Source organism: Lepidothrix coronata, unplaced genomic scaffold (genome assembly GCF_001604755.1).
Source record: "Lepidothrix coronata isolate B3197 unplaced genomic scaffold, Lepidothrix_coronata-1.0 Scaffold296, whole genome shotgun sequence".
NCBI lineage: Eukaryota > Metazoa > Chordata > Aves > Passeriformes > Pipridae > Lepidothrix > Lepidothrix coronata.
In genome coordinates this window covers 16,679-34,302 of record NW_016690476.1, presented here as the reverse complement: position 1 = coordinate 34,302, position 17,624 = coordinate 16,679, and the positions used below count along the sequence as shown (strand labels likewise).

The following is a 17,624-nucleotide window of genomic DNA, read 5'->3' as shown; positions in this document are numbered from 1 at the left end:
GGGAGAGTCTTTATTATGCTGTAAATGTTATCAGCTTTATTCTAAGTCACGAAAGCAATAGCAGTAGCACTTGCCACTCAGTTAATCCTGACTGGAATGTAAACAGTTTATGCTGGTGATAACTGATAAATAGGTATATTGAACACTTACAGGGGTGTTGTGACCCTGCAATATTGTTTAATTAAATAAATAATGCTTGAAAGTAATATATAATTTTGACTTTCAGTCTTGCTGTGGAGAATGAAAGAGTTGGGGGTGGACTTTTTATGCCTGTTATCTGTTCTTCAGAGAATTATTTCATTGCTAGAAGCAGATGGTGATTTTTAAGCCCACTGCTATTTTGGTGTACTTTAAAAAAAAAAAACAAACCCTAAAAATAAACCTAAGTTACCATATCCAGCAAAAAATATGTTGTCAGCTTTTTACTCTTCTGGGCTGAAAACAAATCTGTCAGCAATTTCTTTGGGTTAAAGTATCTGAACACTTGGGAGGGGGCAATTTTTGTTGGGTTTTGGGTTTTTTTTGTTTGTTTTTTTTTTTTTTTTTAAGAAAGCATTTTGAGTTGTTTTGTAACAGAGTCCATTTAAAGACTAAAGTATCAACAAATTACCATCTGTTGTTATGAAGACACTTTACCAAATTGATGAAACCTGCACTCCGGTTAATGTTTTGGATCAACTGCATGAATTAGACTTTAAAGTCTGAATGAAATCAACACCTTCAACTCTGCTGGAACAAACATTAAAAATCAGCTCATCTTCTGTAATTACCAAAGTGAAAATGGGAGTGACAGTTATTCATGCAGGGAAAAAAAAATCGCTGATGCACATCTGAGTCAAATGGGGTTCTCGTGTTTGCCTTACAACCTTTTCTTGGATTAAAAGTGTGGTTTGACAGAGTTGCTGAATGGAAAAAGGAAAAAGACCTTTGGATTCTCTATGCACCTACAGGTGAATGGCATAAAAGACTGACAGTGCAGTATTTTCAGAAGTATTTTCACTATTGGATAATTTTGGCATAACTGTTGGCTTAAGGATGAAATGTAAGGGTTTAGGTAAAGGGGTGTAGTATTTGTTATCTCTGTAGCACAGGAACATATCCTAGAATGATGGATGCAGCAAGCTGAACCAAAACCAGGTCTCTAAGGTAGGGATTTCATTTTAATATCAGTGCAAAGTATTTTGTCTGGCGTCATTTTGTGTATCTGAGGTACAGCTCCTTAGGGTCAAATCCTGTGATATATTAAGGATTCTTATTATTTGTTGGAGGTTGTCAGGATCAATAATTCCCCAAACAAATAATTTGTTTTACTGATTAAGTGGAATGAATGCTCACTTCCTACTGGAGGTGCCCAGATAGATGTAAGTGTGCCAAATCGTCCCTCCTGACAGCATCAACCCCTTTCTGTTGCTTCTAGAGGTAACTTAGGCTCCCCAATTTGGTCTTCATTCACACATAAGTTACATGCTTAGGGCAGGCAATGTGGCACTTCTTGTCAGAGAGTTCAGCATGTGCTCCACAGCAGACCTTTCTTCAAGGCCACTGAACTTCACTTGCAGTGCTGACTTTGAAAAACTGTCTCCCCGTGAGTGTGCTGTTAGTAATCCTGGAATCCCTTGGGCTTGGAACCAAATTGACTGAAGTTCTCCTGGAGACAAGCTCTAGAGGATGCAAACTATCATGTAAAGGGCAGGTGGGAGAGGAGCCTCAGATTTACATTCTGTTGTGTTGTACTGTAGTGTAGTGTACTGCTGTAATGCACTTACCTCCTGTGTGCCCCAAGACCCTGCTCTGTGCCCTGACCTGGTGTCAGATTGAGCTTGAGATGTCCAGCACTGAGTGTACAGTGCAGTGTGAAATCCTCCCTACAGGAGACAGAAGTTGCTTGCTACAAGGACAGGTAGGCTGTATGTGCATGATGTCAGCAAAGTGTGCCAGGGTCGTGCAGGTGCTGTAGATTACAGACCATTTCCAGGAGTGGTCATATCTGGTACAGTGTACATATAGATGCTCTGGTGTCAGTTTGTTGCTCTGTGTTTCAGATTTGTAACTGTGCAGTAATCAGTGCCAGCCACGTCTGTGTGTTCACTCATGCAGTGGAATTGGACTGTGGCCTGTCCTGGGTCTGGCCCTGGGACTTGATGGGGCAGACTGTGAGTTAGAGGAGAAAAAGGAAATCACATGGAAACAGTCCAGTTTCTTTTTAGAGTGGTGAGCTAGTAAAATTTTGTTTCAAGAAAACCTGTCTCTACCTTTTAATCTTGCATAAGCTTGACACTTTTTGACTACAATTCTCATTATCTCAGTATTATCTTCTAAGTAAAACTGATCCTGAACCTACTTGTCATCTTTCTTATCCCCCAGACACTGATCTTTCTGTTCTATCCCTGCAGTAACAGATTACTTCCCTTCTCACACCAACTTCTTGGTGAGTATTAAAAGCCTACCTTTCCTACACGGTTTTGCTATCCCACAATCCTGAGATGGAAGGATCTGTGGGATGATGGAAAGTGTGAAAAAGTGCCTGATGCTGTCACGACAGGCATGTGATTGTGCTTGTACTGAGGCAGCCAACACTCTGATGTTTAACTCCACGGATGGTGAACTTCTCTAGGCACAACCACGTGGTCTGCGATGATTTTGAGATAAACCTTTGGTCATGCAGAGTCAGCCACTGCCTTTGTTGGAATTAAAGAAAGAGGAAGATGAAGTGTGAAACTTTTTCATGAGAATGCTGTCGTTCACATTATCTTAACCCAATGATGTTAAAAGTGAAGGAAAAATGTCACTAAACAAATAAATAATTATGTTCTTGGCAGTAGGATTTGCTTTGCAAACATGAGCATTTGGCAAGTTTCTGCATTTTTCTCTTCAAGCTAAACAGAAATCTGAGGAAAAGAATAAAAATCAAAGCTGAGAATTTTGAGTTGCCCTGGCCTTGCTGAAGTCAACAAGGTTTACAGAAGAGAAGGCAGGAGATCTACCTTCCTTAAAAAAGAGCCACAAGATTTGCAAAGGGATCTTTATTTGAAGAGAACAGGAAATTACCAGAAATTAAACTACACATACCTTACTGTACCTAGTATTTTTTTGTAAAAGGATGTAGACAGGTGATGCATATGTCATTCTGTGCGTGTGTTTACCCGTGTGTGTATGTGTATGTAAGCACAGGGATATGTGCTTTTCAACAGCTCCAAGTCCCCAGCATCTGTCAGTATCTCCAGGTGCACGTAAGTCATCTGAATCCTACAGCCTTAATTGCATAACACAGACCTATTATGAAATATTACCACACCAAGGTCGTTTACATTATTTCATAACAAAAAGAAATACTATTACAGCACATTTTTACCCTTAAGGGAAAACTACTAATTATTTAAAACGTTGTCTCTGTGTGTGTGTGTGTTTGTGTATGGTGCATAGGGGTATATGAACCTCATTAAGGAAAAATGTAGGGGTGGATTAAAGCAGGATCCGTGGGATACAGCCCCAAGGTCAGAGGAGTTTCAGCAGACAAGAATGTCAGAAGCTATGCAGAAAGTACCAGCGTAGTTGGTTATAATGAGCTTATTGGGGTGATATGAACCACTTAACTTGAGGGGAAAGCAGCACTTTGGGAGAAGAAGTAGCTATGTAAAAGTCTGTCAGAGGACTTTGGTGGACTGCAGATATTTGGGTCTCTGAGTGGAATCCAGACCCTAGTGTTAAACTTTGGCATTCTCTAGACTGCAAGAGGGTTGCTGACTTTTGAGACAAATTAATTCAGTTACCTGTCTCCTCTGTTCAAATTCACATTTTTATCTTGCTGCAAGGCAATAGCACAATTACTTGGCTACTGCCCATGTCCTTCCTTCCATGTTAGAGATTTTTTTTTCAATGTATAAAGTTTTGTTTTATTTTGTTTTTCATGACTGGTAAGAAAAGGACTGGTGTTCTTGCTCCTGCTCATATGATTGCTTCCATGCTCCATTTGGTGACCAAAATGGAGGATTCCCCACCCTCAGGTGGGTGTCCCAGTTTCCTGGCTGTGGAGGCTCATTTTTTTCCCATGTGTGTTCATGCATGTCCTGCATCCACACCAGTAATTTGCTGGTCAGTAGTGAAGTTACAGTGGCTTTGACGATTGAGCCCTCTAGGCTGAGGCACCCAGGATGCTTTCCTGTGGAAGGAAGACTTACAGCTCTTTAGGAAAAGAGTCGATGACTTCTGATTGTCCCACATTCAGGGTAAAACCCATGTCAGCTCCAGCTGTGCTGAAAAAGACAATGGTGTCTATTATTTTTTTATATCATCCTGATCCCATGGGTGGAGTGGAAGTGCACTGACATATACGTGTTAGACTCAACCCCTTCAGCAGGAACACCTGGTTTCTATGTTTTAAGACTGAGACTTGGGCCTGAATGAGGTGTCTAATCAGCTAGACTGAGAACATTTAATGTTATTTGGGAGTGCAACATCCAACACAATCCTGTAAAGGTTCAGGTGCCTTCATGGACAGACAAGGGCTGAGTGTTTTGGCAGTGATGTCTGGTGTACCAGTGGGAGATGTAGCATATTGTGGCAATGGACCATCAAGATTCTTAAGTTAAAACATGCATGTGGTGTGAAACACAATTTTTCAAAGTGCTTTTTAGGGCTTTTCATTCACCTCTCCAGAATTCTGGATTAATACCATCAAACTAAAAACAAAAACAAAACCAACCAACCAAACACAACAAAAAAACCCCAACATCCTAAAAGTGGTACTTGGGACCTTCTATCCCTCTATCCTTCTTGGGACCCTTTATCTTGGGATCTTCTACCCCTCTAATGGAGCACCAGTAGAAGGGAGTGTTCTCAGAGGGCAGAGGAAGCTCTGGGTGACAGACAGGGGGATGCTGTACATAATCTCTTTTTCATGGTCCCACTGTCCTAAAGTCTCACCTTCTGAGCTGGAACAGGGGAGTTATTTTGGTGGAATGGAAACTTTGGTGTTAGTTGGGGGAATTCCCCTCACAGGTCAGGGAGTCCCTTCTTGGTCAGGTGTTATAAGGCAACTTGGGATCAAAAGTGTGCTCTGCTGCCATCTTTCTCCTCCAGCTGAACTATGTCTGTTGAGAAAGGGGTCTTTATGGTATGTAGGTTTGGCCTAGAGCTTGACAGGTGACGCTAGCAATCAGGATACACAAGATGCTTCTGAGCTTGCTGCTGCGTTGCGTATGCGAAGAAGGCTAGTGCTTCACCCTAGAGGAATGACAGGGCTCAATTCCTGTATGTCATCTTGAGGCTTTCTAATTCAAAGAAAACCAGTAAATACTGCTTTTGCAGAGCAGTGCTGGGAAATAGTTTGTGCTTGTGCTTGTTCACCTGTTTCCACATAACACAGGCTTCTTGTGAAACACATCAGAAGATGCACAGCTGAAAGTTCTGCATGATATTGACAGATTTAAACTGTGTGGCAGGTAATGCCATCCAAGTATTTCTCATGTCTCTGATCTATATCCTGTAACCATTGCTACCTTGTGAGTCCCCCCTCTGCCTTCCCCCTGCAGCCCCTTCCAGGTGCCTGTAAGACAATATGTGACTGACCAACCACTCAGAAGGCAGGGGGCTTCCATCTGTCTGACCGTGCCGGACGTATTTTCACTTGGCATTGGTGGATCAAAATGGTAAACTTTTGGTTACAGGAGCCTGATGTGTTTGTTTTTCAGGCCTTATACACAAGCATACCTCTGCAGGTAGGAGAGCAGGCAGAGCTCCAAGGTTGGTTGCCCGTAGCTACTAATAGAGAAGTCCTGATAAAGAACTTGCTTGCTGTTGCAGCTGCAGTTGGCAATCAGCTGGACTTAATTTGTGAGAGGCTGAAGGGAGCTGAGAGATGCAGCAGCTGAGAGGGGTCTTGTTTGTACAGCACATATGGTGTCCCAGCACGTGCCCCCTTCATTACCATTCCTCAGAGTTGGCTTCTCTTGCAGTATTCTTTGACACAGGGCTTTGACTTGTAGGGCTGCACTTGAAAATTGTTTCAGTAGTCATATAGATGACACCTTTTCGTACCGACTGTTTATGTTATCAGCGTTTTCATCCTTGAAAATGAGAATAAAATAGGTTGTGTATATTAAAAAATGTCATGTAATATACCAGCTGTCTGCAGAGGCAATGCATATATGCCTATGTCTATTCAATAACTGTAAAGCTGGAATTTGCACAAACTGTTGCTGTTCTGTTGTTCTCCAAGTCATTTTATATTGGAATTTTGGTAAACCCACAGCTAAAGTTTAGGCCACAGGTTATAAAATGGGTCAAGTTGTCTATGTGGCAGTTTGTAGCTGTATGCTACTAGATTTCTATTGCTGGCTTAGGGTAGCACAGCAAAAAAACCAGACCCATCTGTGCTTATGTTGTATGCTAAGCAAACACTGTTTCATGGAAAATTTTTATTGAACTATAGATGTCTTCTCTGTTGTCGTTGTTCCTCCTGCCACAACCTGTCCACACCAATTCCCCAACTCCACAAGCAACTTAAGGTGGCATGGCATTGCTCGAGCTGCCAGCAGTACTCTGAAGAAGTGTCCTGTGCAGAGCATTTGGGTGTCATTTGTATCTATTCCCTGTTAGGTAGAGGGTCTGTTTAAACAACATAAATGCTGTATGGGACACAGTGTTTGGTATTTTTAGCAGATATCAGTGGCTTTAATATCTGGAATGGCATAATTAATGTTAAAAATTAACTATACCTAAATTTAGCACTGATATTTTCAAAGTAAATTTAGAAGAACTGACACAAGCACTCTTTGGGTGAGCAGTAACTGTGTGCATAACTCAAGTGGTGATTACAGAAAGGAATTTTGTGTAATTCTGTGAAACACATATGAAACCCACATAAACGCGCCACATTTATGTATGTTTAATATGTCTCTGTTAATATGTAATCTATGTAGTCACATATATGCCTGTATGATCATCATACCCTCGTGCATGAAGAGTATTTTAAATGTTTGGGTTTTTTAATGAAAAGAAGGCAGCCTCTGTATCTGACTTTTCAATTATCTCGTTAGGACCAGGAAGTGAATTTGGGCATCATGTGTGACTTGTCTGGTGTAATTGCTGAGCCTAGCATCTTCCATTAACACCAAGGCTGGCAGCACAGGAGTCATTCCAGTTTTGCAGAGCAGCTGTGCCAGTGTGGCACAGCCCTGCCTCTGGGGCTGAAAGAACAGTTTCGTTCCCATCATTATCCTTTTGGGCTTGTTGGCTCGAGAAGGGTGCCCAGCAGTGATGCTTTTTGATTAGGAGCTGATTTACCTATTCTGGCTGGATTGGAACATCAGAGTGTCTCATATGGTCAGCGCGCAGGTTCTTGTTCAGAAACCCTGTGAGTGTGAGTTGCTGAATTCCAGCTCTTGGGCTTCACTTAGACTGACATTTCTCAGGGATATCCATCTTCTGACCTGGGCAAATCCTTCAGCATTTCACATTTGTAACTACGTCAGTCTATCAATTACAGCCTCAGCAAAACCCCTGTGCGCAACCTGGAAGCTGGACTGTCATTTTCAGAGAAACCATGCTTTTGTGCTCTGTAAATATGTAAAACAAAATTTCTGAGCTGTTACCAGCCTCCTTTTTCAGTCATCATTGCTTCTTCGCACGCACACAGTCTCACAAAGAATGAAGCCATACTCCTGCTCTTTATCCTCCTGCTCGGAAGGAAGGAAGACCAGGAAGTTGTAAAGAACTGGTGAAGAACACAGGATGAAAATCCCTACCTTTGCCTTGAATCAGTAGCATAACTAATCTTGCCTGTCCCTTAAAAAAGAAGCTGGGTGTAGTCGTGGTGGTACTTTCTGAAAGTAGAGTCTGTGCTTCCTAAAAATAAACTTAATTTATCAACACTATGGGGTAACAGCATGTAATGTTCTCCATCTCCAGTGGAATTCAGAGCTCCTTGTTACTGGTCAGGATGAAGTTGTGAAACCCAAGTAGATATTTTTAGCAGATTTCAAGAAAATAGCTTCTTGTAATAGTACATGTTGCCCTATCTGATGTGGCATTTTGTCTTTGTCCTCTGTTTGAAGGACAGAATGCAGGAAATAAACTGGTTAGTTTGTTTATGGCTCTGTCAAATGACAAAGGTTGAATGGAAATCCAAATGCACTGAAGTAGTATTAATTGTAGATGCACAATACTCTGGCTTATATTAGCATTCAAAATTATTCTTCTTCTGAAAAGGCTAACAGGGGAAAATTTGCGTTATGCAAAAATTTACACATGATTTGACTTTATGTGACTTGAAAAACTGTGGAAATAGAGTTAACTACCCACATAAAACTTCGTAGGACTGGAACTTTCTTCTGCTTTATTTTATTCCTCAAAATTAAAAGGCATCTTCAGATCTGAAAGTTAATTTATATGACTTCTGATGGGACAGAGTGGATAGAGTTAAGATTAGAGGATAGGTCTTAGGTTTGTGTCACATGATTTCTTTCAGCCCCTCCTTGTGTCTTTCTCAACCTAGTATTGTTTATAGCAGTCAAGCAGAATTTATCAGTGATTATGCACTTTAGTTCCTTTAACAAACAGATTTTTTTTATTATTATTTGTTTTGTTTGTTTGTCTTAGCTGACAAGGTTATATAACTTCTGGACCCAGTTTATGTGGCACAGTGCAGCACAAATGACCCATGCAAAGTTCTGTGCTGCAGTGCTTGAAGTTTCTGGTACCTGCAGCAACTTGCTTAAAGCAGTCAGATATGCAAACTGTCCTCATTTGGTTTCCCAGAATGGAATATTTTGCAGTGGCTTTGATATTGAAACTTGTTTCATCAGTGTCTTACTGATAGGTCCTTAGCAAGACATTTGGGGTTGAGGATGGCTAGCATGGGGTACTGTCCCTCAGCTCAACCTCACTCTGCACTGACCCAAAATGTCATGGAGTGGAGGGCAGAGCCATGCATCAGCTGACTCTGTGTGATACCTGGAAGTCTTTTCTGAAGCCAAACCTAGGCTACTTTTCAGTTTTGAAGGACATTTCACCCTAGCACCACAAGCATCTTGGTAAAAGTGGAGTCCATGAATGTAGCTGTTTCTTGGCGTCGTTAGTGTTAACTGAGATTAACTTGAAGGCGGTGGAACTGCTGATTCTGCCTTGGGCTGTCTTCCAGAGCAGACAGAACTGGTTCCTGAATGTTGTCTGTCTCTGTGGCTGAGGCAATAGAGCAGGCAGACTGTTGGGTTACCAGTATGCTTGAAACCTGTACTTCAAAGCTGATGTACTGGCAACAGTTTCAAACTGAAGTCTGGTCATCCATGAGCTCTCTGATAATCAGGGCTGCTTTGGTTGCTCTTGGGACAGAGAGCAAGAATTTGGTTTTTTATCATTAGCACCAACTCTATAGTTCGAAAAAAGTCAATATTTTCGTCAAATAGAAATTGTTAATTTACCACAACACAGAAAATGGTAATTTTCTAAAGATATCTTATAGAACCACTGAGCTGGGTCTTGTGGCCTTAGAGTCTACGCTTTTATTTCCTCTAAATATACTCTGTTCTGTTTTCCATGTGTCTGTCGTGTTGAATAAGTAACAGGCAGTGGGCACAGAACCAGACTCATGTCCTGTGTATCATTAAAACAGAACAGGCAGCTCTTTCTCTTGTGAGAGATACCATCACGGTGTCCTAGTCACAAAGCTGGAATGGAGGTGCTGGAACCCTAAGATAGAGTTGCAGCTTCTAACTCAAGGTGTGCTAGGGGTTTTCTTCTTACTTATAATGTCTACTGTTCTAGTGCCTACTCGGTGTCCTCAGCAAAGCAGCCTCACCTTTCAAACTTCTTGTTGCCCTGCCTCAGGTTCCTTCTGAGCCAACCCCCAGCCTCCCTCCTGTGTTCAGTTCTTTGCTGTTTTTTCCCAGTGCGGCATTCTCTTCCATTCTGTTCCACCCCACTGTGGGATGCCCCACCCCAGGGTCCTCCTGCCTCACCTCGGCATTACGACTCTGCTCAGCACTGGAGACGTAGGCACGAACAGTGGGACGCTCAGGTTTGCTGCTTTCCCTCTTGCTGAGCAGGGCTGCAGCTTGTGAGCCATCCCCAGGACATGGCACTGAGTGCACCCTTAGCAAGTGCTGATGACACCAAGCTGTGTGGTGCAATAAGCGCACTGGAGGGAAGGCATGCCACCCAGAGGGATCTGGACACCTTTGAGTGGTGGGCCAATACAAACTTCAGAAGTCCAGCAAAGAGAAGTTCAAGGTCCTGCACCTGGGTCAGGGCAATCCCAGGCACTCCTGCACACTGGGCAGAGGAACAACTGAGAGCAGCCCTGTGGGGAAGGACTAGGGGGTGATGGTTGATGATTGCCAGCATGAGCTGGCATGAGCTTGCAGCCCAGATAGCCAATGGAATCCTGGGCTGCATCAACAAGAGCGTGGCCAGCAGGGTGAGGAAGGGGATTCTGCCTCCCTCCCCCTCTACTCTGCTCTTGTCAGGCCCCACCTGGAGCATAGTGTACAGTTCTGTTGCCTCCAGTGTAAGAAGGACATGGAACTGTTGGAGCAGGTCCAGAGGAGGCCACAAAGTTTCTAAGAGGACTGGAGCACCATCCCCTATAAAGAGGCTGAGAAAGTCAGGGCTGTTCAGCCTGGAGAAGTTTGTGTGGAGACCTCATGGCAACCTTCCAGTGTCTGAAGGGGCCTACAGGGAAGCCAGAGAGGGATCCTTGGTCAGGAACTGTAGTGATAGGATAAAGAGTAATGGCTTCAAACTGAAAGAAGTGAAATTTAGGTTAGATATTAGGAAGAAATTCTTTACTATGAGAGTGGTGAAACACTGGAACAGGCTTCCCAGAGAAGTTGTAGGTGCCCCATCCCTGGCAGTGTTCAAGGCCAGGTTGGATGGGGCTCTGAGCAACATGCTCATGGCAGGGGTGTTGGAAATAAATGTCCTTCCAACCCAAACCATTCTATGATTCTATGACATTCAGGTGCTCATAGGATCCAATGGCTGAGCAGTCACATGCCCTGCCTATGTGCTGTGTATGAGAGAACAGGATCTTGTAAGACTATGTTAGCTGACTCATATAATTTTCTGGCCCGATATCATCTCATCAGCAGTAGATTTGAATAATTTACCGAAGTAATGCTACTACTGCAATTTAAGAAGGATTATTTGCAAATGCTCTCTTAAATTATTGTGGATCACACTTCTGAGAAGACATTAGAAGGTTCATTTATGCTACACACCTTCCTTAATCCAGGGCTTAATTTATCTAAATTTTGTGGCAGCCTATCTGTTCAAAGGCATAATTTGGCAGCTCTAAAGGTTGGTGTGCCAAACTATTGATGCCTTTTCCAAATCTGAAGTCAAAGACCTATAGTTTATGGGCTGATCAGGGATGCCATGTGCCTGGGATAGATGATGGTTATTGAACCCCTGAACAGTGACACACGTGCTCGTGTCCCACGTGCTCGTGTCCCACCTCTATCATTCCTGCTGTTGACTGCTGGTTCTGTCAGATAAGAGAATACTCCTGCTCTTTAGCAAGAAAGATGGATTTTATGCACGTCTAAAGAAACCAACTCCTGTGATGTCATCTGCCAACAATTAATATGGGTGGTATGTAATGGTTTAGAGGAAATTCTGCAAGATTGTTTTAAAAGATTACATTCTTTTCAGTTTGCATTATTATAATTACCTACTTGTTGAAGAAATATAGCTGATTATTTTCTTTCTACCCTGTACCTAAGAGTGGTATTTCAGAGAGGATTAACTGGATCCCCTTCAAAATGTAGCTGTTGATCTCTCCCTGTTCAGGGTTATTTTGCCTGAAGTGAATGTCACTTTTCTGTTTTGACTCTTAAATACTGTGATAAATGTTAGGGTCTACTAAGTTTCAACTTTCTATTTTTGTCCATCGGTAAACACTACACCAGATGTGGGTGTGAAGGACCCTGAGAAGCTGAGGGAGTTCTGCTTTTATTCAGCAGTTTTAACTTTCATAACTGAGAATTTCAGCTCATTTTTTAGGGTTGTGTATGTGCTGTTTTGGGTTTTTTAAGAGCTGAGAAAAACAGGCTTACGCAACTTAGTTTGCATAAGTGCAATGAGTCATTCACATTTTATTTTTGCGTGCCTCTGTGTGTGTGTGTTGTATTGCTTTATATAACCTGTCTTTGAAAAAGTACTACTGTGAATACTAAGAATATATTTTTGCTGTAAAACAGAACAAAAAAAAAAAGAAATATGCCTATTAGGACGGTAACTGCTTCTTGGTGATATCTCCCTGTAGATACTGTTGTCCAGGAGGGCACTTTGGTGATTCTTTTTAACACTGTGATTCTCCAATGGCGAAGTTTATGCTGATATATGAAAGTGTAAGGAGGTCAGGTAGCTCTATCCTTTCCTTTTGTGGGCAGAGCTGAGTGTGACTCCACATGATAATGTTGGTTATATATATGTGTGTGTATATATACGTATATATATATATATATATATATATGCATATACTTATATAGAGGTTTCAAATGTGTGTAGTCCTTTCAGCTTCTGCTTTATCACATTTCTTCCCATCATCTAGGGAAGAGTGGAACTTTCACAGCACTGTACCTCTGTGGACTGTTGAAAGAAATTTGGGGCTTAAATCCTTCACACAGCTATCAGGCATGGGTGGCAAGCATCCCTCACCAGGCATGCTTACAGAGTCCTCTGGAAGGCTTCATCTTTTTTGACACTACTTCTCTGCTCCGTGTGATCAAGGGTACTGTGAATGTCTGGCTGCTTGGAGTTTATTGTTTTGAATGAGGTTACAGGTAATTAGGTGTCAGTACCCTTTAACTGCTAGAATTGCCATTTTATTTTATGTTTATATGTTTCAGATGTGTTTTCTTTGACACCTGATGGATGGTGCTGTAACTATGACAGGGAACTCACTGTTAGTTTTCTCAGAAAGGGGGAGTGTGGTTCATGGTGCAGAGATGTGGGCACAGATCTTCTTGCCCCACGGCTCTTCTGAGGCTTACTACATCATTCCTCCCCAGCTCCCTGCTGTGTCATCATGTTTTCTGATCTGATGTGTAGGATGCTAGAAATATCTCCAAGCATGGGAAGTTCACCACAACAGTTTCATGCAGATTACTTCCATGCACACTCAGAATACCCTCCACTCTGCTCTGCTGCCCTGTGTTTTACCAAATCAGATTCGGGACTTCTTCCTTTCTGTAACCCAGTTTTTTATTTCCTTTAGCACACATCACAGGTTTTATTTAATTTCAATGATATCCTAAGTTTTGTGCAAGTAGCACTGTTCATTGTTGGGGCAACATTTTTTGATGACTCCTGGTTGAGAAGATGAGGAAGTGAATTTGGACATCATGTGTGACTTGTCTGGTAATCACTAGAGAAACTGTGTTTTCTGTTTGGTGCAGAGAGGATGTTTGCAGTTGCAAAATAAAGCAGCATTCATTTACTACCCCGCTAGCAGATTAACGGTCTGAAGTCCACAGAAGTGCCATGAAACATGGGTACTGCCATGGGCAGGGACACCATCCACTGGGACCAAATTGCTCAGAGCCCCATCTAACCTGGTCTTGAACATTTCTAGGAGTGGGGAGCCCACAACTTCTCTGGGAAACCTGTTCCAGTGCCTCACCACCCTAACAGTAAAGATTTTCTTCTAATATCCAATCTAAACCTACCCTCCTTCAGCTTAAAGCTGTCCCCCTTTGTCCTATTACTACATGTCCTTGTGAAAAGTCCCTCTCCAACCACTTTAGGTACTTGAAGGCTGCCGTAAGATCTCTCTGGAGCCTTCACTTCTCCAGGCTAGGTCAGGTGCCCCAGACCTCTGACCAACTTAGTGTCTCTCCTCTGGACCCATTCAATAGGTCCGTACCTTTCCTTTTTTTGGGGACCCCAGTACTCCAAGGTGGGATCTCACAAGAGTAGAGAAGAGGGGGAGAATCACCTCCCTCACCCTGATGGCCATGCTACTTTTGTTTCAGCTCAGGATGTGGTTGGGTTTCTGAACTACAAGCACACGTATTGAGCTTTTCATCCACAAACACACCCAAGTCTTCCTCCCCAGCTAGTCTCAGTCCATCATCATTAAGAAATTGGGTTCACATAAGGAATTGTAGTACCTGTCTAGCTTCAAAAATGTGAGCAGTTTTCATTAATACACTTACATGTATAAAGTCAGGTATAAACTTAAATTCCTTGTTGGATTGATGTTCAGAAGAGCAGCTCAACTGGTTTGGGCTCTAATGCGATTAATGTGCCCAAGACAAAAATACCAAGTAGGTGTGACATAGGTATAACTGTTTCCTATAACAGCTGTTGAGAATAAGGCACCTCCTTCACTCAGCAGACAATTGGCATGACATCCGGAGATAAGAATTATATCTGAACTTGTGGAACCCTGTACAAATAAGAAAAAATTCCTACTCACGTACACAAAAGCTATAATTTAGAGTAACCTTTATATTTAATCCCCTTAAAGAGGTGTTTTGCTTTAGCACACAGTTGTGAGCAGTGTCTCCGTGGGCATAGTAGTTATTCTCACCACTGCTTGATTGTTTCAAATGACCCCTTGTATGAGCAGGCAAATACCTAAATTGCCTATGCCTTTGTGTTAATCATGACCTCAAATGTTAGATGTGAGAAGTGGGAGGCTTTTGCAATAAAATTATAGGTATGCTTTTAACATTCGTTCTTGTGCTTCAAATACAATGACTTAAGTTTGCTGATCCTCAAGGCAGTCCTTGAAGCACTGTTTCTAATCAGTCCTTTATCCCTGAGGGAATTATCCTTGTGCCTTTTTTTATATGCCCATGCTGCATAAGTCTATTACAGAGTCACAGAATGGGTCAAGTTGGAAGGGATCACAGTGGGGCATCTGGTCCAACCTCCCTGCTCAGTCGTGGTCATCCTGGATCACATGGCACAGGATCTCATGCAGGCGGTTCTTGAATATCTCCAGTGAGGGAGAATCCATGTCCTCTCTGGACAGTCTGTTCCAGTGCTCAGTCACCCACAGAGTGAAGAAGTTCTTCTTCATGATCATGTGGAACTTCCTGTGCATCAGTTTCTGCCCATGGCCTCTTGTCCTATTGCTCAGCACCACCAAGAGGAGCCTGGCTCCATCCTCCTGGCACCCTCCCTTCAAATACTTCAGACACTGATGAGGTCCCCTCTCAGTTGTCTCTTCTCAAGGCTGAACAGGCCCAGGTCTCTCAGCCTTTTCTTGTAAGAGAGAGGCTTCTCTCTTGATGATGTAATCATCTTCTTTGCCCTCCAGTGAACCAGCTCCAGGAGCTCCTTGTTCTCTCATTGTGAGGAGCCCAGAACTGGGCACAGATCTCCCCCCTCTCCCTGGGACTGGGTAAAGGGGCAGGATCTCCCTTGACCTGCTGGCAATGCCCTTCCTAATGCACCCCAGGATCCCACTGGCCTTCTTGGCCACACGGGCACACTGCTGGCTCATGGACAGCTTGTTGTCCACCAGGACTCTCAGGTCCTTCTCCACAGAGCTGCTTCCCAGCAGGTCAGCTCACAGCCTGTGCTGGTGCCTGGGGTTGTTCCTCCCTGCACTTGCTTTGTTGAACTTCAGGTGTTTCTGCTCTGCTGCTCCCTCCAGCCTGTCCAGGTCCTTCTGCAGGGCTGTACAGCCCTCTGGGGTACTGGCCACTCCTCCCAGCTTTGTGTCATCCGTGAACTTGCTGAGGAGTCATCTGCCCCTTCATCCAAGTCACTGGTGAATAAATTAAACAATACTGGGCCCAGTATGGAACCTTGGGGGACAACAGTAGTGACAGGCCTCCAGCTACAATCCTGTGTCACTTCTCCCTGTGCCAGTGATTACAACCCTCTGAGACCTGCCATTCTGCCAGTTCTCAATTACACATTGTCCACAGAAATCAGTCATAAGGCAGCCATCTCAGTGTACCACAAACAGTAGATGTCTCAGGAATTTAAAAAGTCTTGCTAGAAGGTGAATGTCCACTGGGGTGAAAGGATGGTCCTGTAATGGTACATTTGTGTGCACTCTGGACACAGGGTTAAGAGTCTAGAGATTCGGGGTGGGCTGAGCACATGAGATCATATGTTTTACTCGGGGAAATATACCCTTTGCTCTTAAAAGTCATTGGAGCTTGAGTTGAAATTAAACACACTCTTCCTGCTAATGACGTTTTGCAGATTTTTTCACATAATTTGGTGGAGAATCAAAGATTTTATTACTTACTTACAGAAAGAGATACTTAACAGCCAGGACATTAAAAGAAGGAACAAAAGATTTACAAAGCTCAAGTAAATCTTTCTCTGTTTTTCTGTGGTGTGCTCATCTGACTGCTTGAACACGACTCTCTAGAACTAAATTTTTAGCCAACTGTGTTTTAGAAATTTCACAGAATTTCAGCACAAAGAAAGTCAACTTTCTATAACCATGAGAAAGGAGGAATAATTACACTTTAACTGACCCTTATGATAAGTTTCCAGCTGCCTGGAGTAGAAATCTGGGTCACTACTTCACTGAGCAATAATATAAGACATCAGGACACTGCTGTATTCCAGGTATAGTAAATTACCCTCTTCTTACCAAAATCAAAGCAATAATCCCGCTCGTGTCCATGAGTTTGTTCTGAACTTTGTTCAGTGATACATTTTTCCATGCATAAACTAGAAGGCTTGATAAGCTTTTTTAATATTATCTTTACTTACTGACTTACTTTTGTCTCCTGTTCATTTTAGTGGAACTTTTTAAAGATTGCCTTTTATGTGGCAGGAAAACTGACTCAGTCTATTTTGGATATCACTGAGGTGAAATTTATATGAAACACAGTATGTCCTTTGTCTTGACCAACTACATTGAGGATGTCACTGCTACTATTACTGAAAGCAAATGGCCAACAAGTTAGCTCAGTAGCAGACTGGCGTGGGTATCAGCTGATATCTCAAATTTACTTATAAAGCTGATTCTGAAAAAATCCAGAGAACCATGGAGAATTTCCCATCAGAATTCAGGAGAAGGGCATTGTTTTACAAATTCTTTGTGTGGATTTTTGGCAGTAGTGTAGCCTGGGATGTAGAAGCCACCCCAGGCCAAACTCCTGCAAGGGTGTCAGATTACATTAACAACATATTGGGAAGCAGGTATTCAAGAGTACTAGCCTTGATGTGCGTCACAGGAAGAGGCTTGAAATAATGCTTGAGAAAAATACTTTTTAGAGTTACGTGGGAGGGGAAAAATAAGCTTCAGCAACCTATTATTGGAGGCTTTTTCTTCAACCGTTTTTTTATTTGTGAGCCAAATACTGCAGTAATTAAGCTGCAAAATGAAGGGAATGTGCTTTGCTTTTAGTGGAAATTAACATTGGTTTTCTCCAGGCATTCAATCACTTAACTCAGTTGTCTTTTTATATTATTCAAATGTGACACACATTAGTTAAACATAAGTGGTTGAAGAATCATGTTGCAGAATGCCTCTTGAGAGAGAAGCATGTTATAAACATTTCTACTAATGGAATATTTATGTTAATGTAAATTAACTCCATAAGGGTGGCAAATCCTTTAAAAGGTGAACATGAAGTTCCTGCTGCACAATGGACGCTTTTATTATTTTGTTTCTTGTACAGCGCAAAGGGTGGTGTACAGGC

At 42.4% G+C, this 17,624-nt stretch overlaps 1 long non-coding RNA gene across 1 annotated transcript; it reads right to left on the bottom strand.

Annotated features, from left to right (window-relative positions):
- Positions 1-3,401: 3,401 nt before the first annotated feature.
- On the bottom strand, positions 3,402-10,083 carry LOC108508433. Its single transcript, XR_001878400.1, has 3 exons — positions 9,957-10,083; positions 5,710-6,065; positions 3,402-4,253 (listed from the first exon to the last, which is right to left on the bottom strand). It is a non-coding gene; the product is annotated as an uncharacterized LOC108508433 (long non-coding RNA).
- Positions 10,084-17,624: the final 7,541 nt, after the last annotated feature.